The 11,392-nt window shown below is 39.6% G+C and overlaps 1 protein-coding gene across 1 annotated transcript in view; it reads left to right on the forward strand.

The window, feature by feature from the left end:
• LOC118117875 (B-cell receptor CD22-like) overlaps positions 1 to 11,392 on the forward strand; it is a 620,655-nt gene that overhangs the window by 51,400 nt on the left and 557,863 nt on the right. The window lies entirely within an intron of this gene.

Here is an 11,392-nt window from a genome sequence, read left to right on the forward strand (position 1 = left end):
AGAGCTGTGGAACAAACGAGTACCTGAAGCCCTGATCATTCAAATCAGGGCTGAAAACGATGTGTCCTGCAGCGTTCTCATAAGTTCAATTTATAGCTTTTTATATTCTTAACTATTTTCATGTCTTTTAAATGGATTTTACTGTCTTAACCTGTTTTTTTAATTTGATTGGTCTATTTTGTGTTCTTGCCTTGTGTCTGAATGATGCTAAAGAAAAACATTTGCCTCGTCTTACCATCCAATGGGTGCAGTGTCATCGGCCTCTCAATCAGGCTCCACCCCCCCGCTCCTCCAAATATGGTTACTTCTGGTAACCAAAAAAACAAAATGGTGCTGGACAAAGGGCAGCTCAAAAACCAGCCGGGGACGTCACAGATATAAATAATCTGCAGAGTCTCGTCGGCTATTTAATCCAAAGTCTCATGAGGAAAATGGAAAACATGGAATCAATCATTTATACATTATTTCCTTTCAACTGGTAAAAAAACAAACATGAAACCATTAAAATGTTCATTTAGAAAACAGGGATTTTTTGATTGTATATGGTTACTCAGATAATTTTATTGGTTTATTGATTGATTGATGTATTTACTGTCATCACAACTCAATCATCAACCAATCACTGAATCTCAGAGGAAACCAAAAAAACTGTTTCTTTATAAACAGGCGTTCGTAGTCTTTTCTGTATCTGTGACCCATAATCGATCAATCAATCGTCATCCTGATGGGCCATCAGTCCAGTTTCTCCTCGACAGCTTTGTGTCTGAGCGCCGCCTCAGAGCGAACGGCGCTCCTTATGGCTCGCTGCATGAGCCAGGTGGCCAAGTGGACGGTGATGAAGGCGCCACCGGCCGCCCACAGCCAGTTCCTCGAGATCCAGCTCCTAGGCTTCATCCTGACAACAAAAACACTGTTAACACTGGAACATGTTAATATTGTGTAATGCCGACTAAATACACCCTACTACTACTAGACTAGTAGTACTACTAGTATTACTATATTGGAATCCACTTCTGTTTTAGTGAAAAGTGTTTTTGAATTAATGTTTTTGGGGTGGAAAAGCAAAACTAGCTGAATGATTAAATCGATCTAGAGTTCAATAGGGAATGTGTGTGTGCATGTGTCTGTGTGTTTACCAAAGCTGTAATAACTGCGCATGTTTCCCTGCAGCAGCATCTAGTGGCCTCTTTGGGGAACTGCAGCTCTAACTTCACTCAGCTACAGTTTTTAAAAGAACTTCATTTCAGTGTGATGGTTGAGTGAGTGTGAACATGGAGAATCAATCAATCAAATTGTATTTGTATAGCCCATATTCACAAATCACAATTTGTCTCATAGAGGTGCGACATCCTCTGTTCTTAACACTCAACAAGAGTAAAACTATAAAAAAAACTATTAACAGGGAAACAACGTAGAAACCTCAGAAAGTTTCCTCCTTCTCTCCCTGAACGTCTGTTCTCTGTGACTCTGGTGAGTGGGTTCCAGCTCCTGTGAGAAGAACTGACTGAGAGTCAGCTTCAACTGTCACAACCAGCTGCAGCTGAAGAGTGAAGCTGAACTGAGATCAGTTAAAAACACTCTGAAGTTATTAAAAACCAGAGTTTATCTCCAATATTCAGCAGAAAACTGTTAAACATGAAGAATTCTGAACAGTTTGGTGGATTTGATACAGCAGCAGCTCTTCAGGGTCAGGAAGCAGAGGATCATGGGTAATATCCAGTGGGACGTCAGAGTCAACACATTGATTCACTTTGTTTTACACATGAAAACACTTCATGAGACTGAGACCAACAGAGATAATCACCTGTGGCTGCAGGGGGCGCTGTTGATCTGTAACAGTTACACAGTATAGCTTTAAATTGATAACAGGTGAGAATCATTTTGTACCTGAGTCTGTTTCACTTGCTCTTGGCAGCAGGGGGAGCTGATGAGTTTAAAACGTAGGTGACGATGCCGGGCTCAGGAATGAACTCGTCTCTGGCTGAACGCAGCGCTGAACTCGACTTCAGGTTGAACCAGCCCCAGTGGATTAGACCCAGACTCGTGCCCATCACAATCAAAACTTTGTAGTTCTGCCAGAACTGTTTCAGGCCCATGACTGAGCGGCTCCGACCTGCAGACGACAAACAGATGAAGAAAATCAGCTCTTCGTCCACACACAGCGGATATAATTCTACCTTCAGGTTCCTTTCTACACTTCACTCAAACTTTTATTTTATTCAACATTTAATTCACCTATTTCTGTTTTAACATAACGGTTCATTTTTAAAACCAATGATTTCACATCTTGTCTAGTCTGTTTTATTTGGCTGCCAATGTAAAGCACTTTGACATGTGGATTGAAGTAGTTTATTATTATTATTATCTGCTTTAATGTTGTTTAGATATTATAATTTATCTTTCGATGTTGAAATGAAGCTAAGCAGTGAAATTGTGTCATTTCGAACCATATGACAATTCTGATAAATAACTTGTTTACTCTTTAACTAGTTGTAATTATATCTTAATAAATCTATTCATAACTAACTTACTCATGAGTTGACTTTGATCATGGATTAACTGTCAGTTGTTTTCTACGTTAGTCTTTGATCTGACAGTAACATGTTGTCAATGACTCTTAGATAACATGCTAACAGAGCTAACTGTCCCTTGCTGCAGCAGTAAGACTAGAGAACCAGCTGCTCCCAGTAAAACAACGTTCACCACCAACTCAACTGTTCCGTGTTCATCTCTCTGTGCAATATCAACGGTTCATGTGCAATTCATTCATTCTGCACATTTCTTCTTTACACTGTACATACTAGTTTAATTACATTCATGTTTCTATTTATTTTTAATTATCGCACGTTACCTATTACTGCTGTCACTCTAACCCAAACCCCCTGAGGGACTAAAGGATGACCTTATCTTATCTACTGACAGAGCTAGCATGCTAACAGAGCTAACGTACCGACAGGGCTAGCACTGACATGTTGCTAGCTGCCGCCCGTTTAAAACTAAGCTTCTGTCACTGAACCGCTCACCTTCACCGATCCACCGACACCGACCACGGATGAACTGTAGGACCGATCCACCGACACTGACCCGGAACACACCGACATTGAGCCGCTGCACTGACTGAGGGAAAGCGACCGACGAGCTGCCCGAACAGTTTCATTAGGTGCAAACTAGGAACTGAGAAAATATAAAACCTGTGTCTTATTGAAAAACATAATTTCCTTCACTTAATATCTTTAAAAACGCTTTAAAAGACGAATCTAAAAAGAGAAGTGATTTAAAAACACGTGTTTCAGTCAGGCAGCAGTTTAGGAGCCTACATTAGTCACGTGACGTCCTCCGACGGGAAGGGTTTGCCCTACACGTTGTCTTCCAGGCTGCAGGTGAAACTCTTTTCTTAATTCAAAACTTGAATCGTACAAATATCAAGGCATTGAAATCATGACAACAACCAAATAACAAGGTGAAATTAAATCAAAATATAATAATTTAAATAATTTAAATAATTTAAATAATTTAAACATTTAAATTTAAAAACAAAAGTGAATGAGTAAATAAATAAATTACAAATTAAGTTATTTTTTAGTTCCACTAGAGGTCGTCATATTTTTTAAGGTCTTCATAAGCTCTGAGAAGAGACTTTGTGCAGGTGAAGTCTGTCCTATGGGTTTGGGTTAATTATTGTTATCATCATCAAAGTTTTTATTTGTTGGTGAAAATAGTAAAATGATAATTTGAGCAGATGCTGCTTACTCGGGGACTGTACGATAAAAAGTTTATTGATATAAAGGTAAAATGTGGAGAAGGAGAATTAAAAACGTGGTTGTTCGACTTGTTCTTCAGATGGCTTGTGGTTGGTCCCGTAGGAACCAGTGATGGTCAAGGATCAAAAACAACAGTAACTTGAAAGCATATTGTTTTATTGTGAAAGGCAATACAAAAAACAGAGTGAAATACCACAACCATATATTCTTATTTATTTCTATTTATGTTTTTAACTGTAATTTTACATTATATAGATAAAGATGGCGACACGTCTCCACCTCCAGGAATGAAGCCAAAATATCTCAGATACAAACACTGCCATTTTGTGATGATGATGTCATTTGCAGTCTGATCTTCAGTGTCAGCTGTCAATCATGACGTCTCAGTCTGTTTTTATATCATCAAATAACTAATCAATCCAAACTGATCAGAAACATGAACAAACATCAGTGAGATAAGAACGACCTGAAATGACAGAAACATCTTTGACAAACATTTATTTCACGTCTACTTAGATTTTTTTGTTTGGTCCATGTCCCATCTGCTAACATGGAGGAAGAGGGGTTTATACTGCAGCCAGCCACTAGGGGGCGATCAAGACGATTTGGCTTCACTTTTGGGAGCCGTCATGTCGTCCAGTTTTTATTAGAGTTTATAAAAAGCTTTTTAAAAGGACATCTGTAATGAGAAATAAATTTACAATAATCGTATAAAATTAAGATAACTCACTTGTTGTTAGTAAGGGAGGAAGGGGGGCTGGGGGGTCAAGGAGGTTGGAAAAGATGGAGAAGAGTTTTTTGGGGTTAGAAAATGAGGATTGAATTGTAGTTTGGTGAAAAGAGCTTTTGGCTGCAGAAATAGCGGAAGAGAAAGAGGAGAGAAGAGACTGATCAGTGAGCAGCTCGTCAGGGTGTTTAGATTTTCACCATTTCCTTTGTGATGCTCACATAGTGGCTCGGTCGGCTCGAGTCAGACGGAGCTGGGGAGGACTTGGGCTCCGGCGTGAAGTAAGAGGACAGAGAGAGTCAAGAGAGGAGGACAGAGTAGAAAGGAGACAGTCTGTGGCAGAGTTAGGATGCATGAGTGAGAAGGAGTCAGTGGAAGGGAGATAAAACAGAGGAGGTCAGAGAGGAGGGAGAGAGGAGGTCAGAGAGGAGGGAGAGAGGGAGCAGGTACAGAGTCTGTTGATGTGGTCGGGTTGTCAGCTTGAGAGAGTGGGAGAGAGTAAGAGATACAGAATGTAGTAGTGTGGCTGTAGCCTGTGTCCACAACGCTCCAGCGTTTCAGTCCCTAAAACAAATACTTTCGGAAACACTGCTGGTCCCCGTTGTTTTTAAAAACACCAAGGCAGCATTTTTGTCTTGACGGACAGAAATTGAAACTCTCGTAAACAATGATGCAGATGCCCACTTCCTGATGAAATATTATCAGCAACATCCTCCCTGATTCAAAATGCTTGTATCATGTGACCCTATTTCTGAAAAACTAAACTGCATCAACCTTGAATACAAGTGGTGAATTCACCATGGATACTGAATTCAAAGTTAACTGTTTCACCTCATTGTCGCTCCATGAAAATAAATTCCAGCTATTACTTTTCCCCATCGCTGTGCAGCCATCTGCAGAGTATACAATCTTCAGTAATCTGATTGGCCCTCTCAAGTTGGAATTACTCTAGAGCAGGTGAATACTGCAGTACAGGTTACCACGGTGATCCACCCTCGATAAAACAACTTTGAGACACCAGATGATGATAAACATTAGTAAAAAAAGGTACAACTTTCAGAGAATATTAAGTTGTCACTATATGTTAACTTACTGAATCTCTGAGGGAAATTGTCCTGTGAAATTTAATGGTGGATCCAAAGATCGGGTAATGGAGCCACAACTGGATTGATGATCAGCAAAGAACAAACTCTGCTGCTGCTCTACACTTCAACACAACATAAAACAACACAACACAAATATAACACAACACAACACATCATTCTAATTGTGAACTATACACTGTAAGTGAAGATGGACGATGCATCTCCACTTTCTCCCAATGTTCAAAAATGAAGCTAAAATATCTCAGATACGAATGCTGCCATCTTGTGGTGATGGCGTTATTTGCAATCAGAGTCTGTGCAGTAGGAGTAGTAGTCAGTCTCAGCTGTCAATCTTGAGGCCTCAGCCCGTTCTTATCGATAAATCATCTTCAATGAAAATCAATAGATATGTACTTTTATTCTTTGGTTTGGTCCATCTCCCATCTGCTAACATGGAGGTGGTGAGGTTTATGATCTTTACTACAGTCAACCACTAGGGGGCAATTGAGATGCTTTGGCTTCACTTTAGGGAGCTGTCATGTTGTTCATCTTTATTTACAGTCAGGCCCTGTTCACACCTGCGTTAACGTCCACGCTCTATATGCAAACACGTACGCCATTTCTGTTCGACCATGTTGTCTTGAGCCAGTCAGAGTGATCATGTGTCGGATTACTCAGGATGAATGTTAATAGCAGGTGTGAACAGGGTCTTAGATCCTCTTCTCACCTGTGAGCTTCAGTCTCCCTACAAGGAGTTCCCTCCTTCACCTGCTCACAGCGACTCATTGCAGAATCTCCACCTTCACACAAACACAACAACAAAGTGTTAAGTCATTCATTCATCACATGACAAACATGCAGAGCTCAGACTGTTGAATACTGAAATCTAATCATTTCATCTTTGAGTCCAAGTGACAACTGGTCAAAATCAGAAGAAATATTACTAAAGACTTGAGATGTCATGTTCAAGAGGCCAAAACCCTGCTAACCCTAACCCTGGAAGCTTCCCAGTGAGCGAGTGGACGTGTTGATGAGGTTTCTAACACGTAACCCTAACCCTAACCCTAGGAGGCCACCAGGACCTTTGACCATCCAAATCTAATCAGGCCCAGATTCCATTTCACCCCTTGGCCCCTCCCCTCTGTTTTGATACCCAATACCTGTTGGGATGAAGGGGGAGGGGCCAAGTGTTTGCGCCGTACAGCCCTCCAAACAGAGATTTTTCAGACCCACACTTGCTATGAGAATTTCCCAGAAGTGAGTCCATGTGAGGAAACAGCAGGACAATGTGTGTAACATGTCAGAGTGAGTCCATGTGAGGAGACAGCAGGACAATGTGTGTAACATGTCAGAGTGAGTCCATGTGAGGAAACAGCAGGACAATGTGTGTAACATGTCAGAGTGAGTCCATGTGAGGAAACAGCAGGACAATGTGTGTAACATGTCAGAGTGAGTCCATGTGAGGAAACAGCAGGACAATGTGTGTAACATGTCAGTGAGTCCATGTGAGGACACAGCAGGACAATGTGTGTAACATGTCAAAGTGAGTCCATGTGAGGACACAGCAGGACAATGTGTGTAACATGTCAGAGTGAGTCCATGTGAGGACACAGCAGGACAATGTGTAACATGTCAGACACAGTGCGTCCGAACGCAGACAATGTGTGTAACATGTCAGAGTGAGTCCATGTGAGGAAACAGCAGGACAATGTGTGTAACATGTCAGAGTGAGTCCATGTGAGGAGACAGCAGGACAATGTGTGTAACATGTCAGAGTGAGTCCATGTGAGGAAACAGCAGGACAATGTGTGTAACATGTCAGAGTGAGTCCATGTGAGGAAACAGCAGGACAATGTGTGTAACATGTCAGAGTGAGTCCATGTGAGGACACAGCAGGACAATGTGTGTAACATGTCAGAGTGAGTCCATGTGAGGACACAGCAGGACAATGTGTGTAACATGTCAGAGTGAGTCCATGTGAGGAGACAGCAGGACAATGTGTGTAACATGTCAGAGTGAGTCCATGTGAGGACACAGCAGGACAATGTGTGTAACATGTCAGAGTGAGTCCATGTGAGGACACAGCAGGACAATGTGTGTAACATGTCAGAGTGAGTCCATGTGAGGAGACAGCAGGACAATGTGGGAAGCTTCCCAGAGAGCGAGTGGACGTGTGGACGAGGTTTCTAACACGTGACGGACGTGAAACTGGAAGAACACAAATATCTCAGGATGAAGAAGAGTGTGTGTGTGTGTGAGTGTGTGAGTGAGAGAGTGTGTGTGTGTGAGTGTGTGTGAATGAGAGAGTGTGTGACTATGTGTGTGTGTGTGTGTATGAGTGAGTGAGAGAGAGAGTGTGTGTGTGAGTGAGTGTGAATGAGAGAGTGTGTGACTATGTGTGTGTGTGTATGAGTGAGTGAGAGAGAGAGTGTGTGTGTGAGTGAGAGAGTGTGTGAGTATGTGTGAGTGTGTGTATGAGTGAGTGTGTGTGTGTGTGTGTGTGTGTGTGTGTGTGAGTGTGTGTGTGTGAGTGTGTATTAGTGAGAGAGTGTGTGTGAGTATGTGTGTGTGTTTGTATGAGTGAGAGAGAGTGTGTGAGTGAGTGTGAGTGAGAGAGTGTGTGTGTGTGTATTAGTGAGAGAGTGTGTGTGTGTGTGTGTGTGTGAGTGAGAGAGTGTGTGTGTGTGAGTGAGTGTGAATGAGAGAGTGTGTGAATGTGTAGTGTGTGTGTGAAGTGTGTGTGTGAGAATGAGAGAGTGTGTGAGTATGTGTGAGTGTGTGTGTGTGTATGAGTGAGAGAGAGTGTGTGTGAGTGTGAGTGTGTGTATTAGTGAGAGAGTGTGTGTGAGTATGTGTGTGTGTTTGTATGAGTGAGAGAGTGTGTGAGTGAGTGTGAATGAGAGTGTGTGAGTACGTGTGAGTGTGTGTGTGTGTGTGTGTGTGTGTGTGTGTGTATGAGTGAGAGAGTGTGTGTGTGTGTGTGAGAGTCCACTGGACCACCTGCAGATGGGTGGAGACGGACTCTCAGATTCTCTCAGACACTTTTACTTCACTGATTTCATCATAAACTGAATAACAATCAACTAAATTATCACTAATCAATGTAACCCCCTAACCCAATATAACCCTAACCCTATTGCTTTTCATAAAAATTCTAATTTAAACAGATGTTCTCATCGAGATCTGGATCTTTATTATAAGAGAAATCTGTGTACAATTAATACAATTTGAGCACAAAGATACAGTTAATTCACAGACAAGTAAGAACGACCTTTAATAAGATGAACTACATTAATGATTAATGAACAACTTATTAAACAACGTCACTGTGAAGCTCTTACAACCTGGATTAACTCTAACCAGTGTCAGTAAAAGGTGTAAATAAAAGTGTGTAAATAAAATGAAGAATAAGATATTAAAACATATTTACCTGAAGCCTGAAAGTTTAAAAGAAACAAACAGGTTCTTATTTTAAACTAGAACATTCTCAGGTTTTGTATCAGGATCAGATATGATCAGAAACCTCCTCCGCTTACAATGGCACACCTGTGACGTGCTTACACAGACGACACACTGCACTTCGACAAGATACCGTAAAACAACTAAAGGATAAGAGACACAACAAACTAAAGTATTGTTAAGCATAAGAAAAAGAGTCATAAATACAACAAATAAGTAATAATAGTCCAAATTAAAAGGGTGAGAGTTTGTTTCTCTTCTTTAATATAGATGCATTTTTATTTTTCATGACTTTCAGGGCTTTACTGTAAAAAGAAATTCAATATGAAACACGTTAAATTGTGATTTAGCAAGAGGGCCACTTGGCCCTCTTTTCTTAAAACACATTTTTACTAACTTGTCTTTATGTGATGTCCACTTTTTATGTTGTATTACTTTTATTCTTTTTATTTGTATATTCTTGCTTTTATTTAAAGTCATCATCTTCTTTTTATTCTTCCTGTTCTTTTTATTTGTTTACTAGTTGTAAGTGATGATGTTCTTTTATTCTTTTATTTATTAATTGTTTTTATTTGGGTGAAGGAGTTTCATTTTTCTGCTTTGTCTGTCAAAGCACTTTGTAAACCCTGTTTTAAAGGAGTACAAATAAAGTTAATATTATTAGTATCAAAAATTGTCCATGAATCACCATTAATAAAAACATCCTTCAGGAAAATATTTTAAATTGGAAATTTTTTGGGAAAAGATGTTTGTGAAGATTCAGCCGTAGAGAAAAATAAGTCAAATATAATCAAATAAATCAGCATTTTCAGACACAATTATCGGTGTCAAGGTGGACTTTTCTTACTTCAGGGGGTTTGATGAATTTGAATAACTGCTTCAGTTACAACAGTGTTGGACCTAAGCTGGTAAATTGCTTCAGGCTGAAGGTCACGACTTCACATGACCACGACAACATGGAATCAGAGCTTCATTACATGTTGAATGTTTAGAGCTATGAGGAGGAAACTCGTGAAGCTTTCAAAGAAAATGACTTCACACCTTCACAGCATTAAAAGGAAAATAACGAGAGGATTTAAAAAGACATAACAAATATAAATCCGATCAACAGACAGCATGAATGAAGGAATCACATGTCGTCAGGTTGATTTGACAGCTTATCACTTTTTGATGAATCGTCTCACACAGATAATTGTTAACAGCTGATAGTATCAACTACAAAACAGGTTTTCACAATTTCAAACATCTGCTAAAAACCTGAAGATCTGAGGAGCTGAACACATTTCCATTGTTTACAGGGATGTTTGTTAAAACCAACAAAGAACAGAAACTGTGTGAAAACAAGAAAGAGACGGAAATCAAAAAGAAATTTACCTGAAACTTGGAGGAAGAAAATAATCTGCGACACAACGAGAAACAGAAACTGAGGACAGACGTTAATATTTAATCAGGACAGGACAGTATAAAAAAACAACCTTTGACCTGACGTCCGTCTTCTCAACAGTGAAAAACATTTAACTTAAGTAAAAGTAAAAATATATAGACAAAAATAATCAACTGAAAGAAAAAGTACCACATTATTTTTTTTACTTGAGTTAAAGTAAGTACTGTACTGGAAAAATTAACTAAGTATGGTTGAAACCTATGTTGTAGTTGAAAAGTAAGTTTTATGACCTGTATCTACATACATATACAACCTGTCCAAATACTTTATGACCTGAGCTGTTTTATGGTCTGAACTGTGTTCACCTGAAAACTGTCAGATCCTTTTTATCACTTATTTACTCTCCAAAGAACTGAATGTATGTCTGCTTATCTCCTTAGGAAACACATGTAAATCAGTTGTTTGTGTTTAGATTCCTCTCTCCTGCGCCTACAGAACCAGTCTGAACTGGTTCAGAGAGACAGCCTTAGTCCTCCTATATAAGATGCTTGTATTTGACTGTCCTGCATCTTCACTCTGAGATCCTTGTGACTCTCTGTGTTGATCCTTTCTGCAGAAAGCCCCTATTAAAATACACGTGGATAACTTTGGTGTTTCCAGCCTCTTGTATTTCCAGATTTCCATCACAGTACTTGATTTTAAATATATGTAAAAGTATTTGCAGCGTGAAACCTGATGCAACCATCTACTACATCAATAACTGTGTCTAAAGTATTTTACAGTATACACTTTATATGTATTTGTAATATACTATATATATGTATATATATACATATATATGCACAGACTGTGTCATGTAAACAAAAAATGATGCAGATGCTGCCACAGAAAGTCTTGGCCTCAAGTGCCTGAAAATAAATCCACTTAAGTAAAGTACAGACACATAAAAATGTAATTAAGAAGAGTAACTGAGTAA

This window comes from Hippoglossus stenolepis, chromosome 2 (assembly GCF_022539355.2).
Source record: "Hippoglossus stenolepis isolate QCI-W04-F060 chromosome 2, HSTE1.2, whole genome shotgun sequence".
Classification (NCBI taxonomy): domain Eukaryota; kingdom Metazoa; phylum Chordata; class Actinopteri; order Pleuronectiformes; family Pleuronectidae; genus Hippoglossus; species Hippoglossus stenolepis.